The sequence below is a fragment of the Orcinus orca genome, chromosome 16 (genome assembly GCF_937001465.1).
Source record: "Orcinus orca chromosome 16, mOrcOrc1.1, whole genome shotgun sequence".
NCBI classification, from domain to species: Eukaryota; Metazoa; Chordata; class Mammalia; order Artiodactyla; family Delphinidae; genus Orcinus; species Orcinus orca.
Genome location: NC_064574.1, coordinates 8354942 through 8376932, shown reverse-complemented (window position 1 = coordinate 8376932; position 21991 = coordinate 8354942). Strand labels below are relative to the sequence as shown.

The 21991-nt window shown below is 40.7% G+C and overlaps 2 long non-coding RNA genes across 2 annotated transcripts in view; one reads left to right on the top strand and one right to left on the bottom strand.

The window, feature by feature from the left end:
* Positions 1 to 18631, top strand: part of LOC125961540 (uncharacterized) — a 127851-nt gene extending 109220 nt beyond the window's left edge. Inside the window, exon 3 of the long non-coding RNA XR_007472414.1 lies at positions 18561 to 18631. This is a non-coding gene — a long non-coding RNA (uncharacterized LOC125961540). The remainder of the gene's footprint in view (positions 1 to 18560) is intronic.
* Positions 8157 to 11634, bottom strand: LOC125961541 (uncharacterized). The gene is made up of 3 exons (XR_007472415.1): positions 11612 to 11634; positions 11273 to 11404; positions 8157 to 8312 (listed from the first exon to the last, which is right to left on the bottom strand). It is a non-coding gene; the product is annotated as an uncharacterized LOC125961541 (long non-coding RNA).
* Positions 18632 to 21991: the final 3360 nt, after the last annotated feature.

Below are 21991 nucleotides of genomic sequence, written 5' to 3'. Positions count from 1 at the left end.
GTGTGTTTTCTTAAATTAAAATGTATTATATTTAATTTTCTCATCAACTTGGACTGTCAAAAACAAATGGGTGTTCATTCATTCATGTATTCTTTCATTTACTTATGGGAAAATCATGCATGGTTGGTCCCTGCTCTTTCTAGGAAGATTCCTTATGTAAAAACTCATGACATTTACATGTATGACCTTTTATCAATTTAAAATTATGGGTAGGTAATAACCTACAATTGAAAAGAATCTGAAAAAGAAAATATATACATATATATCTGAATCACTTTGCAGTGTACCCGAAACTAGCACAACATTGTGGATCACTATACTTCAAAAAAAAAAAAAAAAAAAGAATAAAGAAAATAAATTCTGTAGATACTGTTAAGTACCTGGTTGAATTACCTTGTATTCTATGTATTTTAATAAGTATTGTTAATTCACTTGATTTTTTTTTTATAACTATTTGTCCTCCTTATCTTTTCTGTCCTTTTTAAAGAAAGTTTTTTGTTTTATGCGAATGTGTGTAGTTCCCTGTTCAAATATTTCAGCACCAAACAAATGGAGAAATGGTACTGTTTATATTAATATTGCATGTCTTTCTTTTGTTTGAATCTGCCAACTGTGTTTTGCCTTTTTTTTTTTTTTCATTTTGCCTCTAAGGCAGAAATTTCATGAATCTACCACTGAGTAAACTGTGTGGCTTTAAGAAAGTTATTTAACTTCTTTGTGATTCTATTTTCTCACTTGTAACACAGTAATAAAATAGTACTACCTTGTGTAGTAGTTACTCATATAAAATAAGATAAAAATCTGTACAATACTTAGAACAGTGAATGCCGGGTATTAAATGCTCCATAAATGATTGTTTTTCTTTTCTTTTTCTCCTCTACCATTTATTTTAGTTGTGTTTCCTGTACTCAACATTTGGTTAAACTTATTTTTTCTATTACAGTCTAAGATCTTCTGTCTTGTAATAAGGCTGTGTGTTTTCATATTTATTATTCACAAGTTATTCGGGTTTACTTTAGCATTTTTGTCTGTGCTCTTCTTGTGTGTGCATGTTTATGGGTTTCTCTGTTCAGATATTTCCTATTCTTTCCTGTATATGTCATACCACCCATATGAAACATGATCTGGACTCTTGACTCTTGCAGTAGAAGATTGAAACATACCCCCCTCCACCCTCAAACAACATGGCTTCGTCTACCCTGGTTCCCACCATTTGGCTTTCCTCAGCTGCATCTTTATAGGGATTCTCTCGTAGTCCTTCCACCTGGAGGACTCTTCTTTCATGCGTTGAGGCTACTCACAATCTGTATCTTTCTTCTGTAATCACATACTAACTCTAATTTACAACGGTAGATTTTCTTGCAAACAGGTGGCTGATTCCTCTATGGCTTCTGTTCTGAAAGAGATTACTTTCTACTTTTATAGGAGTTTGGTCATTTGAATGAGAATTTGGGTAAAGAGTTTAGGTAAATAGGTAAGTTCACATTGCCACTTTGAGCTGAAAACACACTGTGGCCATTTTTCTTTCAATAATACTGTTATTCCTCTTTCTCTTTATTTCCTAATGACATCAAAGCCTGCATGAGCATCGTGCTCGACATTATTTACCTAACAAAATAAGCAGTCCCTGTGGTTCACATGATTATACGCCAAACCCTTGTGTTATCAAAGTTCAGTATCTACTTTGCATTTGGCATGTATCTCGTAAAGCTGTCTAGAAGTCAACACAGGCGTGACTTCAAAAAGGAAAAAGAAAGCAACTTTGATTTCTTTTGGTTAAATTTATTCTTTGAAAGTAGAATGTGGTTTATCTTGGTGGAGGGCTTTATATTCAAAGAAAATGTAATTTAAAATAACCTCCTTCTGCTTTTCCCTTGCGGAGGCTGCACCTCTGTATGTGTTCCTTCAGCAGGCCCTCTTTTTAATCTCTATACCAAGGCCCTACTGTTCGTCTTCCCTGTGAAATAAAATATAGATATATGCTTTTGGAAAGTCTCCAACAGGCGATAACTTTAGGGAAGTTATAGCAGCAAACATAGGTGATTCTTTTATATTCTCATAGAGTGATATGCTCCCCCAAATAAGTGATCCTATGTCTCTGCTTCCTCTTTTCCTCTGTTTTCTTTCCAAAACAACACTCTAATCATTACAGGTGACTCCAGCTAATTAGTTTCATAGATTGTGAATGCTGTCATATTATACCCCTAAATCTTTCAGGATCCCTCATCATAGATAAATCTGATACAGGAGGTAGCTTAGATTCTCACTACAGATTACATTAATATATTTATTTAGCAAGATTAAATTGGGAGGGAATATAGCAGGGAAGCTAAGAGAATGAGTTTTGGACTAAGATTACTGTGATCTGCACCCAGTGCTGCCATTTACCATCCCTTTATGACTCTGGTCAAGGTATTAAAACTTCCTGAGCTCAACTTTTCCTCAGCTGCAAAACTGGGATTATCGTAACAGTATCTATCTTACATGTCTGTAGGAAGAACTAAATGAGATTATGCATATGATTTCAGCACAGAGTTGGGCAAATAGTAAGCCTCAAGGCTGGCGAGCAGCAGCAACACAGATATTTCTGTAGAGTGTTTTATGTGCCAAATTACCTTTTCCCTCACCACCAAATTCATAGTCTGGTAATGATCATCATGGCTAAAAGCACTGGTGTGTTTTCACCCTGGCTTTTCCACGTCTCCCTTTCTAAATACACAAGGATAGCCATTAAGTGCTCTTCCTCTCAACTTTATTTAACCTTCAGGTCTAGTATGTGTTCATGACCATGCTCATTGTTGCCTCACCTTCTGAGAAAACTACACATTACCTGACAAACAGGCAGGTTTGAGGAAGAGAAGACAAACCTGTATCCTGTCTCTCTCCACTGTTCTTATTAATGCCCGTGTCCATCTACCCCAGTCCCCGACTGGAGAATAAGCCAGGGAGGATATTCATAGCTACTCAAGCAAATTTTTGCTCCTAGAATAATTAGCCCTGGTGTTCCCCAGATCTGAGACTCTGCTTCCCTGAAGCAGTGGCCAGTGATTTGCCCATACTTATTTATGTATAAGGACTAGAAGCCAGTCGACGTGTATTCACAACACAAAAATTCTTAAGTTTGGGGAGTTGTTAATCAATCACTTGTATTGTCAACCTAAGTCCATGCCCTCAAGATTTCATTCTCTGTCTATTGCACATACATCTCCCATGTTGCTCTCTGGACCACTCCCCACGTGGTGATGGTTCTTTCTGTGAAGAATGCTTATTTTATTTACATATGCCTTTTCTAATCTCTGCGTTATTTGCATGAAGGGGAGTTCTGGTTGCTGAGGCCACCAGGAGTGGTGTGGGTGCCTTCAGTGTTAGTTATATTCTGCACTGGTTCCAACAGCATGAACTCTTTCCCATTTCTCTGGCTGTTTTCCTAAGTATATGCTTGTCTGAATTCCCTGACTTAATGCTTTCTTTTCTTACTAACTAAACCTGACGTGCTGCATCTAAAACTAATCGTTCCGATCTTTTTCCTAGTGAGTGTTGTCATATCTCTGTCTCTCTCTTTCCTTTTTTATTTTTTGTAAATTTATTTATTTATTTATTTTTGGCTGCATTGTGTCTGGGCGTGGGCTTTCTTTAGTAAAGGCGAGCGGGGGCTACTCTTCGTTGTGGTGCGGTGGCTTCTCTTGTTGAGCACGGGCTCTAGGCATGCAGGCTTCAGTAGTTGTGGCTCACGGGAACTAGAGCACAGGCTCAGTAGTTGTGGTGCACGGGCTTAGTTGCTCGGCGGCATGTGGGATCTTCCCGGACCAGGGCTCGAACCCGTGTCCCCTGCGTTGGCAGACGGATTCTCAACCACTGTGCCACCAGCGAAGCCCTCTCTCCCTTTCTTAATTCTCTGGCTTTTATCTTCCTTTTTGGAATGCTTCTGCTTTCCTTTAGGCTTTCTTTCTCCATCAATTCCACCAAAGGTTTAATAAGAGTGCATTAATAGATTGATTTGTTGACCTCCTAGAGACAGGCTGAGGGTGTGTGACTTACGCATACTGACAATTAGGTGACCTAGGGTAAGAAGCTCCCTTAGAGGCCTTCTTCTGAGCTTTTGCCCTAAAGATAATACAATTAGACTATACAAATAGCAGTATCTTTCTCCTTCCTCAACGCCCCTCTTCCCTCCCTTAGACCATTCCGAAATGACAAATAAGATGCTGCTTAATTTCAGTATCCTCTCAGCCATCCATTATAGCAGATGAATGAGGAAAGATTATCTGCTGAATCAACTGAAGAAGAAGGAAGCACAACCTATTTCAGTGTTAATAAAAGTTTAGGGATTCACACAAGACAAATTTCCTCATTCACAGGAAATAAACACACTTTCATTTAATGGGGACTTAACATTATTCATGAAGGTGCTGGAGAGGAATCTATGAACAAGGCGGCCGTAAGAGATCCGTGGGGAGCCCCTGTGCCCCAGCATCTCCACCGCCACTGCCTGCATCAGAGATGGTGGCTAGGCTCTTCCGTGCCAGGGGGTGAGGTATAATAAAGACAGAGCACTACTATATGGGCTCTTACTAGGCACCAGGCTTTCTTCCAAGAGTTTCATCCATGTGGTTTAATTCAATCTTTATATAGATACCCCATGAGGTTGGAGCTAACATGATTGCCCACGGGCGCACAGCATGCCAACACCACGGCTGGGGTGACAACTACTAGCTGACCCCATACTCCGCAGTCCACATTCTTATATTTCACTTGGGATGCGTGTCACAGAGAGAAAGGCTCCATCTCATTTGAGGCTAATGGGCTATTCTTGTGCCATATCATTACAAGTGCTCTTACAAAATGAGAGAGAGGGAGAGGGACAAGGAGGAAGAAGAGAGGGAAAGAGGAGGAGGAGAGAGAAATGAATTTGCTGTTAAAATAATAAAATTACTCAGTCTTACGAATGCGGGTAACCATATTGTGATAGTTACTGCTTAATCCTTTTGCCCGAAAGACAAACAAATATGTAACCAAAATGCAGCCCAAACCAAAAGACTATGTTGGTATTTTTCCTTTCTTTCTTTTTGTTATAATATTCTGTTTTAAGGCAGTAGTGAATTTCTTCTTTGATTTAATTAGAAAATCTGCTTCACTTCCACACTAACACTCAGGTAACTGTCAAACTTCCAGTTATACATATTAAAATATGTTTGGAACCTATGTCAAAAACTCTATTTGCATTAGGCTTTAATCATCATAAAGGAAAAATGTATATGTTTCCAAGTGATCCAACTACATAAATAATCATCCATTTCTTAAGTGCACGGTAGAGTTTTCCCCTGAGAAAATTCCATAACTTTGAGAGTAATGTAAGGGTAATTACTTACGAAAAAGAGAGAGATTAATACTGCATGCCAAGAATGATAACAAAATGCAGAGGCCCTACAAACATAGTCTGCAGGCGGTACAGAGAAGGAAATGTTGTGAAGCAAGCCTATTTAATTCAAATTTCAGGCTTAGTTCACAAAAAGCTATTTCTCTTTTTTTGATCAATTATCTACTTGAATCTCTATTCCACACCACCTGAACACTTGCAATAACCTCTTTATTGGCCTTCATATTCCTCATAGTGTATCTCACCTAAACTCGCATCTCAGGAAATCCATTTATGTCTTGTTGCTGTCAAATAATTTCACAATAACTCAATCGTCATGTTCTCTGCTCAGAAACATTCAGTGGCTCCCCACTGCTCTCAGAATACATTCCAGTCTTTAAAGAAAGATTTTGAGGTTCTTCATAAACATGGCTTTGACCAAATTTGCTCTTTTCCTCCTTCCCTTGCCTCCAAGGCCAATCCTTCACCAGCTCACTGTTCCCCAAACTTGACTGCTAAAAAAAAAAAAAAAATCCATTGGGATGCATATGAGTTAAAAATTCAGATTCCTAGGGCCCCTCCCAGGAATCAGATTCTCTAGGAAAAGGGACTTGGAATTTACATTGTAACAACTGACGCAAATCTTTCAGACAAGTCTGGAAACTGTCCTAAGCAAACCACATCATTTGCCATCCCCTAAACATGACCCATACTTCCTTTCTCCCATGCCCTCTGCTTACCATAAACCACTGTGCTTACCGAAATCCTACCATAGTGGACAGTTCAATTAGCATGGTCTTAGTATGGGTTTCCCCTCAAATAGAGCCTAAGACAAGACTTTGAATGTAGGTGATTTTTTTGAGAGGTGATCATGGGAAACAAGTAAAGGAGTATGGGAGGTGAGCCAGGGAAGGGAAAAAAGGGCCACGTAAGAAATTTTTAGCAAGGTTATTGCTATTGGCAAGGGCAGCTCAATTCTGCTGGCTCACTGGCAGCCTCTGAGAAGTGTGCAGAAACCATTCTAAAACTTTCCCTCTGAAGGGTGGAAGTTTGGGCATTTATCCACCTGCTTGGGTCCTCCTCTGTGTAGGTGACTCCACGGTCATTAATTTCCTTGCTCTTCCAGCCAAGGGATCCTGTGACATTGAAGCAGCCTCCTGGGCCAGGAAGGAGAAGCACTTTGTATTCTCCAGGTGGGATTCTGTCAGTTAGAAGTGAGCCTGAGCTCACGTGGAACTGTTCTCTGCAGCCACAGCTCATGTCCAAAGTGGGCCCAGGATGGAATGAGGCCAGAGGCATTCACTGCATGCATCCTTTCCAGCCTGTATTAGTTATCTACTGCTGTGTAACAAATAGCCCCAATAGTAAATTATGTAGCTATAACAACACACGTTTATTATCTCATAGTTTCTGTGGGTCAGGAATCCAGGTGTGGCTTAGCAGGGCCTTCCCAGCTCAGGGGCTCCTACAGAGATTTTGACCTCATCTCAAACTTGACTGGAAAGGACATGCTTCCTGGCTCGCTCATGTGGTCACTGACAGTTCCTCAGGAGTGGTTGGACTGTGGGCCTCAGTTCCTTGCTGGCTTGGCCTTCCTGGGTTCCTTGCCATGTGGGCCTCTCCACAGAGCTTTTTACAACACGGTGGCTGGCTTCACCAGAGTGAACAAGCAAGATGGATTCAGTCCGTTGTAACCTGATCTCAGAAGTGACAGCTTTTCACTTCTTTTGTATTCTATCCATTAAAAGTGAGTCACTAGATCCAGCCCACACTTGAGAGGGAAGGATCCCTCCTTTTCCAATCCTGATAGTCATCTCTGTGACCCATTATCAGAATTTGATAAATCAGCCATGGATTCGTGTCATGATAAAATGTTATATTAAATGTTATTCTGGTGTTTTTTCCTGTCAATTCTAGATGTGCTTTTCCTATGTTTGAAACTTCTGTAAATTTAAGGCACTACAGGATACATGGAGAGAACATCTGAATAAATCACTTGACACCTTTTTCAAAGACTGCCCACTTAAAATTAATTCATGTGAAATCCAGTCAAGAGATACTAAGTACTACAAACATTTAAGGTACTGTTAGCTGATAATAAATATTTCATGATACATAGGCCTGAAAGAAAATGTAAACTGTTGTAGTTAGAAGATTTACCCAAAGCTTGTAGTGCTGCTGTGTTAAACTCTTTGTTTTCTAAACCATCTCTGAGAGGACACTGAATTTACAGCCTGAAGCCCTAAGTCTTATAAGTTCTCAAATCATCTTAGACTCAGTTTCACCCCCTGTTCAGTGGGGGCCTAATGTGAACCTCAGTGTTTATCAGATGTTGACTAAGCACCTACTATGTGGCCCTCTGGAAACCACTAGTCATACTGCCTGCATGGTGCCTGCCACACAGTGGCATGCAATAAACACCAGCTGAACCTGACTCTGGGTCTAAGGGGACAGATATACATTATTAAGGGGAGCCTCTGAAGAAGGCTAGGGAAGGAGGGAGAGCTGGGTTTATAGGTTAGATGATATCTATATAAGGGACTTGAAAGAAATTCCATGAGTGAAAAATACAGTTGCAAATGTTTATTCTTGCAGTCTGAAGAACTTATAGTAGGTGGAGTTCTGAGCTCATCCTGTGGGATCAATTATTGACCACATATTAATTTACTGAGTGCCTCCCTATGTATGACATGCTGTCCTATGGGCCCTGGGGATGGGGGGGGGTTGAAAACAGGGACAATGCCTGGCAGTCAGCAGAGACACATGGGAGGGATGAGTGCTGCCACATTGGGCCAGACATGGGTGAGCAATTGTGCTTGTGTGGGCGCGATGCTAGCACAGTGGCTGAGAGCTTGTCCTCTGGAAATAGCCTACCTGGCTATTTGTAGCTTCACCGCTGACTCGCTCTGTGATCCTGGCTATGTTACTTGATCTCTTTGAACTTCAATGTCTTCATCTGAAATGTGGGAATATGATAGGACATATTTCGTGGGGTTGTGGGGATTAAAAAATTAATATATTAAAGCATTTAGAACAATCTGGCAATAGTGTTTTGTACCAGCTGCTATTACTATTATTTCTGTTGATGTTATTGCTGTTGTTCTTACTATTATCATTGTTGTGATTGTCAACAGCAGTAGCAAGCCTCATGTCCCTTCTCTCTTTATACTTTCTTTGGTCTCCACCTTATTTCAGGGACTTTCAGATGTATGATTCTTATTTAAGAACAACCTGGGAAGTGTGCTGAAACGCAATTGGGGGCTTCAGTTTTGGTCCAGTGGGCTCAGTAGATTGGTCTAGGGCTCAGGAATTGGCATCTTTAATAGGCACCTAGGCAGACTGCACTGTCAGAAATTCTTCCTTCCTTAAAGATTATAACCATGAAACCTAGGATTTACAGAGACACTACCATGATTCAGACGCTGTGCCAAGTGCTTTGTGTATATCATTTATAATCTTTACAAAAGCTCTGCTAGGCCAACATCATTATCCCCATTTAATGATGGGCAAACTGAGGCTCAGAAAAACCCAGATATCTTATTCATGGTAACAAAGCTGGAAAGTTCCAGAGCCTGTCTGTTCTAGAGCCTATCCCTTTTCTAGCGTGCTGTGCTGTGCCACACGGTGTGAAGATCTGCTTGGTTACTTTTAGCCCATTCATCTCCAATGTGAGATCATTTAGCTGAGCCTGAGGATTTGGACAGGCTAAACTCTGGCCCAGGATCTGGGTCCAGTCCAACTTTAGGATGGAGAAATATTGATACAAGGACCTCCATCTGGGAAACAAAGAATTTTATTTAAAATTTTTTCCCAGCTTTATGGAGATATAATTGACACATAACGTTGTTGGGCAAACAAAAGTAAGAGATGTTCACTGTGGTGAGATTTTACAGAAGGGGTAATATCAGCGTGGCATTTTGAAAGGCAAAAGGCATTTCCGACAGGCAGATATATTGCAGAAGGGACTGGCAGAGGGAATAGGCATAAAGCGAAGGATGTGGGAAAGATCACGGCCTACTTTGGGGACTGTGAGAAGCTTCTTGTAACAGCGCAAAGTACGGTGCTTTGCATGATTGGAGAGGTGGGAACGACCTGGATAATGAACGATACAGCACGCCATGCTCAGGATTTGGTGGGGAGCCATGGGAGAATTTTAAGCACAAGTGGAACATGGTTTCTAATTATATGGATGCCTACAGTGTGGTAGGTAGGTAATGCTGATGCTAAGGTTTATAAGATCTAGGCAATCAAAATGACCTTACCGTAAAGTTTTATTTACTGTGTGTGTGTGTGCGTGCACGTGTACACCTGTGTCACACAAAGACCCCCATATTCTTCCACTGAACTCTTTCTTTTATAATTGCCATACCTTTCATACATCTTTGGAAGTTTTACTATAAAGAGAGCTACAAATGGACATATCAAAATCAACTCAAAAGTTAACCGAGGATTTGAAAGCAAAATTAACTTCTTGCTAATGATTGACTCTTTTCTATCATTTTATCCTGAGTAATTCCCCACATGCTTTTTCTTGACAAGGATATCATTTAAAGTCACAGTGGAGTAAATGCAACTAATATGCTTCTCATTCCCTCTCCTTGACAGATTTTTAATACAAGTGTCAGAGCCTAAATCTTCCAAATCCATTCTACTACCTCCCCAGTCAACCCTCTCCACCTGAGCACCTTCGAGGCTTTGGGAACATCATTAGAAGAAAAAATCTGTAACTTTTGATGTCCAATTAAATCAATTCAGCAACTACTAATTCAATGTTTCCTGGGTATCAAAGTCCATACCAGACAATAGGGGCTCTAAGATGAATTCAGCATGGACTGTGTCCATCCAGTAAGTGCCCTGATGGATGCATATTCGAGGTTCAGGTTTGGGGGAAAGAGCTCTGAACTGAGTCATGGAGCCATATGTTGGCTTGGGTACCTACAGTTGGTGTCATATGACTGCAGCATGAGTTGTAGAGAGTGAATGTAAGGAGATGCAGCGTGCAAACATTACTAAAAGCTTTGTAATCCATGTTAAAAAGAAGGTGGGCTTTATTCATTTCATCCTAAGAGCAATGGTCTCAAAGCCTTTGAAAAGAAGGTTTTCAGCAAGGGTCATCTTAGAAAATTAACTTTGAATGGATAGTAGGGCTACTACTAGCACACACTGGGTGATTGATACATTTTGAAAGTGCACTCATTTCTCTAGGGAGACTGCAAAGCCTGGTGCCTAGATTCACTATTTGGGGGAGGAGGAGTAAAGTCGTAACTGGATAGCACCCCCTGGTCCCCCTTGGTGGGCAAAACCTGCATGACGATCAGCCCTGTGGGGTGTAATGGGGAATGCAGGTAGGAAGCTGCTGCCCTAGATCTAGACAAGGAGTAATCGAGGCCTGAACCCAGGCAGTGGCAGAGAGAGAGAAGAGAAGACGAATCTGATCTGGCACAGAGTTTGATGTAATCTAGAAGGGGGAGGGAAAGACACGAGGTCGATGCCTAAGTTTCTGACTTGACTATCTCAAGATGTCTCATAATAAATATCTCTAGACGAGGCTGTATTATATTCAAAACAGCATATAGTTTAAAATCTGGACCGAGATGCGTACATGTTATATAATGATTATTGACTCTGATTATCTATAGGAATATTTTCAATACATTTCAAATGACTGCTAAAATACTCCTCAAGCCAAGTGAGAATCAACTTTCTTTGATTTTTTTCCCCTCCTTTTGATGGTAAAGGATATTCTGTCTGGAAGCCACAGGTGCGTATTTTCTAAGCCCTTCAGCCCAGTTGCCAGAATCCTCAGCTTTTCTTGCCTTAGCTGGACTGCGTGCAGCCAATGGGCGAGTCCAGAAAAGGCTGCATCCCCCCTGCTAAATGCCACACTGATGATGCAGAGTGCAAACAGGAACTCACCGGTGTGTGGGTCGGCTCTCTGCCTGAGGAAGGGCAGGTGGAGATGAAACTGGTTGCACAGCAAGGGCTCCTTCCTCCCGTGCGCTGCCGGCTCCTCTCGCTGTCTGGCTGGCCACTGATCTGCTCCCGTCCCTACCAGTGAGTCATCACAAGCATTGAGTGAAAAGGGAAACATCTCCAGCTTCCAAACGTTTAAAAAGCACTACTTTTAACCAATCCAACCGTTTAATTTAATAAAATACCTCAATGTGTCACCAGCAAAGCCCATTTACAGTTCCAGGGAAATAAAGATATGATTGGGGTAATAAAGTCTATCCTTTTTTTCCCTTTGTGCTTCACCTGGTGTCACTGGCTCATTGAGGACCGCGTGCAGAGGCCTTGCACCCGACCCTTCAGACCAGAGACGCCGGCGCAACACGGCCTCCACGGCACGTTGGCGGGCCGTGTGCACAAGTCCCGTGCTTGACCCTCAACTCAAGATGCTAGCGCCGGGCTGTGCGCAGAGACGCTTCCTGGGGCGTCTGAGCACATCCCGCGAGAACTCCTCCCCACCCCGCTCCCGCGAGAGACCCTGTGAAGCAGCCCCGCCCACCGCGTGTGTGGAGTCGGAGTGCGCTTGGGTCCGAGCTCTCGTCTCCGAGTTCGTTCATCAAAGAACGAAGCTTTCCCTTGGGGCCAGCAACACCCGGCAAGAGGACCCTTGTGGGACCCCGGCTTGAAAGGGTTGGTAAGAAACGGAACGATTTTCACACAAAATTAGCATCCGCTTCTCAGTGCACCACATCGCCTTTCTTATCTAGACCACATCTCAAAAGTTTGCTCCATTGTCTGGTTTTCCAGCTTGTTCTTTTAAACCATGATACCGATGTGGACAACTACAAAAGCAAAAACAACATGAAAAGGAAAAAGAAAAGTACTTTTTTTTTTTCTTGAACAGATGTTTTCCTGAAGTGTTTCTTCAGAGTGGGCTTTTATTTCTTCAAGGACAAGAGGCCAAACTGACAGAATAGCAAAGCAGCACATTTTTCCTCTCCCTGTGTAATTCCTGACCTTGAGTGAGTGTTGGTCCTTTCAGAAAATGGATTTGCTGTGGGGTTGAGAAGGCTGTAAGGTGTCACTTTTACCTCAAGAGCCACCTGGATTCTTGAGGGAGAAGCGCCGGTCAGAATTCTCCTTCCTTCTAGAAGCTCTAGAAGGAGGGCAGGAGCAGGAGAAACTGTTGGAAAGTGTATCGGAATCGAAATGGAAAACACCAGACAGAAGGGGAGGTGTTTCAGGGTCATTCTTGTGTCCAGTAGCTCCGCCTGTTTTCATTTTATTTGTGCGATTGTTCTAGTGGGTAGCACAAGCTGCGCCCCTACGGTGTCACTCTGACTAGTGGGAACACGAATCCGTCGTTAGAAGCTGAGGAAAGGCTCACGCCTGCTCTGGTTTGCTATTATTAGAGTTCACCCTTGCAACTGACTAGTCATTTTGGTTTCCCGTGGACACAGCAAAAAATGTTAGCGTGATTAAAGATCAGTCTAGCCGCCTGCAACTACAGTTGCCTCGTCCTTTTAAAAATGGCCATTTCTGGATTTTTTATTTTTTTCTCTTTACCTCAATTATTTTTCTCCAACATGGTTCTCCATCATTCAGTGGTCCTTGGGTGACTCTCAGTTGACTACACCCGGAAGGCCTCTGCTGTAAGATTTTATTTTCTTTATTTTTATTTTTAAAATAAATTTATTTATTTTTGGCTGCGTTGGGTCTTCATTGCTGCACGCAGGCTTTCTCTAGTTGCGGTGAGCGGGGGCTACTCTTTGTAGCGGTGCACAGGCTTCTCATTGCGGTGGCTTCTCTTGTTGTGGAGCACGGGCTCTAGGTGTGTGGGCTTCAGTAGTTGTGGCACATGGGCTCAGTAGTTGTGGCTCACGGGCTCTAGAGCACAGGCTCCATAGTTGTGGCACACGGGCTTAGTTGCTCTGCAGCATGTGGGGTCTTCCCAGACCAGGGCTCAAACGCGTGTCCCCGGCATTGGCAGGCGGATTCTTAACCACTGCACCACCAGGGAAGCCCTGCTGTAAGATTTTAGCTGTGCTTTTGCTGTATGAGGACAGAAGTGAGTGTTGGAGGAGGTCATGGAGAGGACGTGACCACCAGTTCATCCTGGAGTGGACCCAGGCAATCAGAGGCTCCTCACCCCTCCCCATCCTTGGAATCTACACTCCGCCAGATGTTCCCACAGTAGAAGCTGTTATGAGGACGTGGCCCTGAGGTAGTAAAGTATTGTTAGACCATCTGGACTAAGTGCCTGAACTCCGTTAAGGTCACCGTATAAACTAAAGATTCTGGCACACGTGTGCGGAGATCTACTCCTCTTCCAGGTATAAGTTCCCTTGTTTGTTAAAATCATCACCTACCCATCCAGAGCAGTATGGCTCTTTCTTCCGTCCCTCCCCGACCTCCGTATTCAGGGGCCAGTTCGCAAACCAACAGGAAGATACGTTCAGGGCATTCTTGTTTTCTCAAATTACGGTCCATCTGACTTATTTTCAATGTAAATATAATATAATGGAACAATGGACTGAAAATGAAGAATGGAATGCAATCACTGACATAAGCCATGGTACGTGGTGTTGTGATGTGGATAAATATATCTTGAGTAAATTGTTGTGTCATTTTTTTAGTTACAGGCTGTTTGGAACAAAGGATCTGGAGGAGGCTCTTTTAATTTCCTGCTCCTATCCTCTTGCATTAAAAATGATGAGTCTAAGTGAAAAATCCTGATTAATTCAATGAGTTATAGCTGAAGTGTACCTGCCATGAGAGGGAGAATGTGTTTTAGTCTGCTGATGTTTTCTAAGGCAATACTGTTTATTGAGTCTCCAGATTTATTTAACAATCAAACTTTTTGTGTGCACTTGACATGTGCCAGGCTTTGGCATATGAATATCGGACCAACATTCTATGTTAAGCTTAATCCTGTTAATATAACTGTGTTGGGACATCTTATTTTCTTATTTAGAACAGTAGTTCTTATCACAGTATCATAAAAATCATCAAATAATACTTGGGAATTGAGTTGAGAAATAAGTGAAATTTCTATGTCTGTTTCCATATAAATGGCTCGAGGAATTTTTTTTTCCTTTACCAATTTTGGAGAACACTTCTGGGATGGATAATTTTTTAAATATTCTGAGTAGTATAAAGACAAGTTGTTGTGGGTGTGTGTATCTTGGAAGGTTCCTCAATGACACTGTCATCCTTCAGACCAGCTGAAACCAAGATGGGAAAGGCCTACATGTCTTCTGGTCAGAAAAGGCAGGCCATGCTTATTAAGTGACTCCAGAGAAGAAAAAGAATCACTAACATTTATAGGAGACTCAGATAATAGTTACATGGGTATTGGCTCCCAGATTCAAAAACTGATTGATTAATGAGCTGCTTCTCCTATGGGCAACTCTGTAGAATTGCTCCAGGATAAATGGCAGCAGGAATGTATTTACTCATTTAATAATGCCTCTTACTTCTTCCGAGGAACAGCAATAGCCAGGAGGCTAGCCAGTATGGTGATGATAAAGTAGTAGGCCTTGCAGATGATTTACTGTTGTTACTATAAAGTAGTGCCAACTCAAGATTTTACTTATAATTACTTCACTGTGACAGTGTCCTAATATGCTCTCTTGAGTGCATAGGGGTGAAATTTCACCAACTATCTTGGGAACTTGGAGCCCCTGGGTACGCTTAAGAAAGTACTTCCTATACACTTAAATATGTTCTTTATGGGTTATGTGACAGAGGGCAGGCTGAGAGCTATTTTTCTGGCTCCTTCATCCTGGAAGTATGGTCCTGGGAGGGTGGGAAGTATTGGTATCCCCATGGGATCTTGTTAGAAATGCAGAATCTTGGGCCCCTCTCCAGACCTACTGAATCAGAATCTGCATTTTAGCAGGATCTCCAGGAGGATCCAAATGTACATCTCCCGTTAAAGTTTAAGAAGCACTAGTTTAGAAGGCATTTGATTGTTACATTTTGCCTTTTATTTGCCAATTTTCCAATGCAGTTTTTGACAGAGTAGTGCCTCCCCTTTCCCCCCTCAAAAGAGTTCAAAATGGTTTTTGAAGAAGAAATCATTTAGACCTTGAATGGGAAAGTAGGGGAGAAAGCAGTTGCATTTGGAACTCAATGTTGGATAACAGTAATTTTTGAAAATTGGATATTTATCCATTTTAGAAGTCTAAACCCAGTCATGGTCCCAGAGATCATAATTCAAACAGATTACTTTATCTCTTTACCTATATTCTTAAGAAAGAGATGTGTATTTTTAAATGCATGTGTACATAGCTTCCTTAATGAAAGTTTTACTGCAAAAGCACTTTGTTCCTAATGCATCCTTAAGTGAAGTTTTGCATTCTTAATTTTCCACTCAAGTAATTTAGAAACCATTAGTTAAAGTGGAACTCTAAGATAAAGTAGGATCCTTGTAAGTTTAGATGGTTTCCTCTGAAGATTGCTCTTATAATTGTCAGAGAAAGATAAATTCTTAATTGCATTTCATTACATCTGGGTAGCGGATACATATTTGCTTTCCAGATACCTGTCTGGCAAGAGTGGAGGAGGATGGGAGATTGAGTGATATGGTAACATCAAGCTAACATATTCCAAAGTTGTCCACCTGTCCAGCTGGCCCCTGTGAATCTCTCTCATTCATTAGGACAAAAGCATTTCCCCCTATCTATACCTCCTTTCTTAGGTAGTCAAGTCAAAAATGTTGTTTCTCCTTTGTTCCTATTCCTCAAATAGTTTACTATATAGCTAGACAAGAGAACGGTTGCTGCTCTTGAAGGTTAGAGATTTTTGTTGTCACCTTCTGAAATTGGCAATCATGGATGGTGTCGGCAGTACAGACAGAAGTGGGTGCCCTTTAGTTATTTCTCTCCTCAAAAGTGTGGTTCTGCCTCTGGCTCTTTTTAAATCTCATTACAGAATCTTTTTCTCTGGTGCCTGACTGGTTCGATTTTTCTTTCAAGTTAGATGTCTTCTAGAGAAAGGCTTTAAAGTACAATCAGATCCAAATTTCAAAAGTAAAGAGATGTGTTTTACTGATTTCAAGAAAGGAATTGCGTTTGTAACTACTAATAGTTGCCCAGTGCCCTTTCCAAAATGAAGGATTTGCCCACATAGATCAGTCTAAATGTATGTTTTGCAGCTGTAATTTAATATTGAGAAAATATCTCCTGACATATAGATCCTGTGTAAGCTTCTCATATTAACATTTGACTTCTCTTTTTCATCAAGTTCATAAAAGATGTTATAAATTTGAGTTAGAGATTTTACCATAGTTTCTAATTCCATATTTTAAAAAATTGCTAGCCCGTATTACATTTCTGAGTATATTTAACATATTTTAATACTAGACAGTTATAGCAAATAAAATTCAGAGACTTATGAAAATACAAATGAGGGGAGGGTTTGTACTATGACCAATATTTTTCTGATGAATTTGTGCTCTCTCAGGAAGAGAAATTGAGGTTAGAAGAACTTACTTAAAAATCTCCAGGCCAGGGACTTCCCTGGTGGCGCAGTGGTTAGGAATCCGCCTGCCAATGCAGGGGACACTGGTTCGAGCCCTGGTCCGGGAAGATCCCACATGCCGCGGAGCAACTAAACCCGTGTGCCACAACTACTGAGCCTGTGCTCTAGAGCCTGCGAGCCACAACTACTGAGCCCATGTGCCACAACTACTGAAGCCCACACGCCTAGGGCCCATGCTCCACAAGAGAAGCCACTGCAGTGAGAAGCCCACACACCACAAAGAAGAGTAGATCCCGCTCGCTGCACCTAGAGAAAGCCCACGCGCAGAAACGAAAACCCAACGCAGCCAAAAATAAAATAAATTAATTAATTAAAAAAAAATCTCCAGGCCAAAGTATTCTTAACTTTTGGGGGATCTGGAACAGATTGAGTTCCTATATATAGATTTGAGTGTATTACTTTTTTTTTTCTGGTCAAAAGGCCTATACTTTCATTGTATTGCCAAGGAGTCTGTGTTTAAAAACAAACAAAAAAAGATTTACTGCTCGAATCATTCACAACTCACAAATCTGTACTCCCATTTTCTTTAAAATATTTTGTCTGGTGTCCATGATGGTTTTCCATTTCTTGATTTCATCGTCTGTTCCATCCAGGGCAATACCTACTTGATGTAGAGGTATATAGATTTGTGCTTCCAAGAGAAGAGAGATAGTTCTCCTTCATGGGTTTTGTAAACCATACTGGTTACTATGAACTTTGTATCACCTTTGTCAATGCGTATATGTATGTATAGGTTTATTTACACGTATACATATATATGCATATATGCATTAAGTACTATACATATGCGTATCGGTAATATACACATAAATGCATGTATGCATGTATATAGATACATGGGTTCACATAGATGCCTTTGTGTGTTTAAGTGTGTATGTGTACATTTATATGCATGTTTATATACATAAATGCATGCATGTATGTATATGTGTTTATATGTATATGCATGCTCATCTATATATGCAAATATATGTATAGGTACATATTTATATATCTGTGTTTGTATGTGTGTATATAGATATTCAGGTGTATGTGTGCACATATATATATATAGTATATGTGTGTATCCATGCATGTGCATATGTGTATGTTTATGTGCACAATTACGTGTGTGTATATATATATAGGTGTTTATACATGCAGTATGTATGTGTGTATTTCTGTATTCATGTATGTGTATGTGCTTATTGTTCTATTTCAAGGCCAAACCTTGTGGTTGTGAATTGAGCATCAGAATATGCTTCCGGAACTTAAGCAGAGGAGCTGTGGTATTCAAAGGAGAAAACAAGCTTCCTTCTGCACAAGAGTGGGAGGAGAGACAGATGGAGGAAGTTTTGGCCAGTTCTGCCCTGTAGTTTGTGGCTTCCCTGAGAGCAAAGTTTCTTAGGTGACTCTGCCATCAGTAACTTCCCAGTCAAGTGGACTGAGGTTAAATATTTTTCTCAGAGCTTTAAATCTTAAATGTCCGGACTGTTCTCATTGTGTTAAATAGCAAGCAGAGGCCAGTGTTCAGTTACAGGTGTCCCGTCTTGCTTTGGCTGAGACCTGCCGCAGGTAGGAAAGAACAGGATTGGCAATGGTTTCAGTTACTTGATTAATTTTTCTTGCTAGAGCATGATGTTCTATTTTCCTTGCCCAGACAATCTCATTACTCAGAAACTTTGAGAAAACATGTTATTAAGCAGCTGTGAAATGTGTTTCTTTTATGCAGGCCAGACAGGAAAGGCAGTCGAAGCCCTCTTTCCCGACCAATTGGCTCATGGATGCTGATGAAAGAGATTGGTCAGTTTTCTACACTGCTTTTTCTAATTCTTAATAATTTTTTTTCTAGTTCTTACTGTTTTTTGAATTTGAAAATAAATGTTTTCTTTTTAACATCACACATTGAGTACTCAGTGATGATTTCCCTGCTGCTTCATGGATAGGTCTCTACTCAGCCACTTAATTGTGAATGACTTTGTTTAATAGCTTGATAAGTTATTCATGACATTTTTAACAAACCTTCTGTAGTCTGGGTGGGAATACTTTTCTTTTTCTAGTGTGTTAGTTTTTGGCAGTTTAAAATTAATTTTTTCTGTATAGTTGATCACAGACAATGTTTTAAAGCTATCTAATCTCCTTTAAGCCAAAGTAAAACATGTATTTGTATTTCCAAATAAAGTCCTTCAATCAGTTCTTTATTTTTCAGGCATTATAACTTGAGGGGTGGAGAACTGAGTCAGCAAGTGATATCTAAAATGTGTAGATAATAGTTTTACTGTTAATATTGAAAGAATCCGACCTTGCTATTTTGTTACCTCTATGGCTTAGTTCAAGAGGACCGTAATTTTTAATGGAAAAAGATTGTTGAAGGCTTTAAATACTTTTCAAACTTCAAGGATATAGTGGGTGGAAATACATTTGGGCTTTGAGGATAATCTAAAAGGTTTAAACAACATAGCTTCTTTTCTTTTAATTTATTAATTTGGCTGCGTCGGGTCTTAGTTGCGGGTCGCGGAGATCTTTGTTGTGGCATGTGGGATCTTTCATTGCAGCATGCGGGCTTCTCTCTAGTTGTGGCATGTGGGCTCCGGAGCACGCAGGCTCAGTAGTTGTGGAGCGTGGGCTTAGTTGCCCCGTGGCACGTGGGATCTTAGTTCCCTGACGAGGGATTGAACCCGCATCCCCTCCATTGGAAGGCAGATTCTATAAACATAACTTCTTATACATTGTTTTTTTAGACAGGATAAGCATTTGCTTTTATGGTATTATTGTCTATGTTTAGGCTGATATGAATTTTCATAGTGATTCTGAAAAAAGGTATAGAGTTATTCATATCATTAAAGGAATAATGATAATGTTCAAAATTATAATAATCAATTACTCATTGCAAACTTCTCCTCTTGTCCCCTCAGTTGGGTTGATAACACCACCAGTACCTATCCCCCTAGTCACCATGACATAATCTGCCCCTTCTTTATGCCCCAAGCCTACAACTTCACCTTTGTATGTTGAATTCTTTGCCCATGATGCTAGTTTTGAATTCCATATTACTTTGCCAATTGTAGCATCCTCCTTCCTATCTATGCTCTATTCTTCTGTTGGTCCTTCTCTCTTTACCAACCACCCTGTAAACTACTTTGTTGAAAATCTTCCTAATGCTCAAACCATCATAAGGCCACTCCCATAGATAGCAATTGTAACTGATGCCATGCAGCCATCTCTAATTAATTCCATTTGACAAACGTTTGTTAGCTGAGTGTCTGTCATATGCCAGGTACTATGCTGGAATTTGGGGAATCCTTGGCTATGGAAAGCTTAGTCTAAAGAAGAAGATGTTAAAAGTAGACCACAATATTGCAGTAGGGCATATTCAAGGCTATAAGAGAAGGAAGAAAAAAGAGACAACTCAATTGGCTGCAGTCAGGGAAGGTTTCACAGAATCAGTCACAGCAGGGATGATCTTGAAAATGAGTAACTGAATACCCACACTCCTTTGCCTGCCATTCAAAGTTTTTCCTAGAACTGACCTCATCCTTTTTATTATCATTCTCTATTAGTGATGGTAATAATTATAAAGACTATAGGACTATTTTTAGTAATTAAAAGTTTTAATAATCATAAAGACTAGATGACTATAAAAGGTGATAGGGGGCTTCTCTGGTGGCGCAGTGGTTGAGAGTCCGCCTGCCGATGCAGGGGACGCGGGTTCGTGCCCCGGTCTGGGAAGATCCCACATGCCGCGGAGCGGCTGGGCCCGTGAGCCATGGCCGCTGAGCCTGCGCATCCGGAGCCTGTGCTCTGTAACGGGAGAGGCCACAGCACTGAGAGGCCCGCGTACCGCAAAAAAAAAAAAAAAAAAAAGGTGATAGGACTGTTCTGAAACAGTTACAAATTATTGAGCAATTACTTGGCCAAGATCTTTTCATGTATTACCTTATTTAACCCTAACAAATCCACTTTAGAGATGAACAACTAGAGGCACAGAACAGTAAAGTACCTCTCAAGGCCACCCCAGCTAGTCAGTGGTAGAGCTAAGCCTCAACCCAGATATTTGAGGCTTGTAAACCCGGCTTTGACCAGCATCCTCTGCTGGGCTTTGCTCCTGCCCTGTGCTTCAGGAAAGTGACTGTGGCCCAGGCTCTGCTGACCTTCAGTGGCCATGTGATCTTGTAGACAGAAAAGGAGCTTGGGAATCAGAAAACACTGGTTGGAATTGCTATGAACATCTTTAGGCAATTTACCTAAGTCTTCTGAAACTCAATTTCTGCATGTGTGAAAGAATAAGAATAATTATGCTTGCCTCTCAGAGACATTGTAAAGATCAAATGAGATGATGTATAGGAAAACACCTTATAAAATATTCAACTTAGGTTCTTGTTACTGTTATTATTGCTAGTACTACTTACTACTATGACAGTAAAATGTGAGTTAGTAATGGTCACCAAAAAAGATTGCAACCATTATCCACAAATAATTAAGGATTTTTAGCTCCTAGAAATTATTTTTTCGATTCATTCCAGACTAGCAGCTATTCAATGACAACTGTGATTTGCTCATAAACGTTTGGCTGCCAGATGTTGCCTATGTTATGCGTATAAGTATTCTTCCTTTTTTCAGACACAGATGGATTTGTGGGTGTTACTTGTACTCTTAGTTAAAAAATAAAAGCCTATGTAGGAATAAGTGATAAATATGCCATTTACATCTCATTACTATAACCCTCGGTGTGTATTCAAATGAAAGAATATATCAAGAGCTGATACTCTAATCAATCAAGCTATTGGCACCTCTAAAAAATTAACTGTGGGTGTCGATGTAACTAGATTTAAAGGTACTGCAAAATGTTTTCTCCAGCCACAAAATGATAGGATCGTGCCACAGTACAGGAGACAAATTGTTAATATCTGTATTGCAACCTAATCATTTCACATTATAGCATAGGAAGGGTGGTTCCTCTGACGTTTAAGAGGTTTTGTAGATGATGAATTTGATTTCTGGTTGTAATGAATCTTTATAGAATCTTATAGGGTACCTAGGAAACTGATTTTTTCAAAGATGCCAGATCTGAAATGATGAGAGATATCCAAACAAGTGTATTTTTAAGCAAAACTGAGTTGGATGTGTAAATTATACGCTGAAGTACATGGGAGCAGACATGGA